Source organism: Acyrthosiphon pisum, chromosome A2 (genome assembly GCF_005508785.2).
Source record: "Acyrthosiphon pisum isolate AL4f chromosome A2, pea_aphid_22Mar2018_4r6ur, whole genome shotgun sequence".
Taxonomy (NCBI): Eukaryota; Metazoa; Arthropoda; class Insecta; order Hemiptera; family Aphididae; genus Acyrthosiphon; species Acyrthosiphon pisum.
In genome coordinates this window covers 3,974,626-3,976,241 of record NC_042495.1, presented here as the reverse complement: position 1 = coordinate 3,976,241, position 1,616 = coordinate 3,974,626, and positions in this window count along the sequence as shown.

The window sequence follows — 1,616 nt, the reverse complement described above, 5'->3', positions numbered from 1 at the left end:
TCAGGCATTCTGCTTTAATTGATAACCCAGAGCTTGTAAAATTTTTTTATTTTTTACCGTTAATTTTTTTATCTTATTTGATGTTGCTGGTAGCACTTTAGTCTTATGACTAGTTGTGCTGATCCGAAGTAGCGGGTTTATATTGAATTTCAGTCCCATCTCAAGACCCGTAACGTTTAATATGTAACACGATTGTCAATGCCTCACCAAAATTATCAATCGGATTATGATCTTGATCAACTAATTGAACGGTTATCGAATCAATATTTGTTTTATTCAATTTGTAATATATTAAATTTGGCGGTGACTGAATTACTTTCGACCCTGTCCTTTCACTCGGGAAAAACTCATAAATCGAATGACTTTGAAGATGGTTGTTGAATGATCCTTGAGCTATATTGCACATTACTTTTATAGAATTAATTGTGTTTAAATTTACAGCTTTTTCCGATCGAAGAATTTCATAGTATGGCTTATATACTCGTTTTTCAAAACCGAATACAGGTGCTATACTATATGGATACTCAAAGTGTAGTATCCCATTACATTTTATATACGATCTGAAATCATTAGGATCAACAGTAATGTCGAATGTTAAATTGGTTAAGTTTTTCTTATTATAGACATCTATTTGCTTCTTAACTCGTTGCTTAATATCTTCAATCTCATAACAACCCTCTTCCAATGTAATAAAACATATCATAGGATTATTATTGTTTTCATTATCAACTACTTGTATAGAAAATTTATTATTATTTTCATTAATATTTGGGAATGAATTAAATGACTGTAAACATAACAAAGCTATTTCTGAGTCCTCGTAAAGGTTTATAGATGGAAAATAATTTACAGATAATATGGTAGCATTCCCAGTTAAACTTAAAGTAACTGACTCGTACATTACAAAATCTATGATATAAATTTAATGATCAGATCCGTGACGTTTAATATGTAGAACAACTGTTATCGTCTCGTTAAAATTATCAATTGGATTATTGTTTTGGTCAACTAACTGAACAGTAATTGAATTAATATCTGTTTTGTTTAATCTGTAATATATAAGGTTTACCGGAGATTGAACAACCTTTGTTCCTGTTCTCCCACTCGGGAAAAACTCATATATCGAATGGCTTTGAAGTTGGTTGTTGAATGACCCATGTGCTATATTACACATTACTTTTATAGAATTAATTGTGTTTAAATTTGTAGCTTTATCTGATCGATGTTCTTCATGAAACGGTCCACAATCTTTTTTTCTATACCCAAAAACAGGTGCTATACTAAATGAAGTATTAAATCGAAGTATTCCATTACATTTTATATACGTTCTAAAATCGACAGGATCCATACGTATACTGAATGTTAGATGTGTTCCGTGGTCGTTATTAACTTGAGATAACTCTTTTGCCATATAATTGTTAATATCTTCTATTTCATAGCATCCGTCTTCCAAACAAAATTCAAAAACGTGATAGTCGTCTTTTTTTCTCTTTGGAGGAATTGTTTCTATTTTCAGCCGGTTATTAGTTGGATTTATAATATTTGGAAATGAATTGAACGTTTGCAAAGATAACAAAGCTATTTCTGAATCCCCGTAAACGTTTAGAGATGGAAAA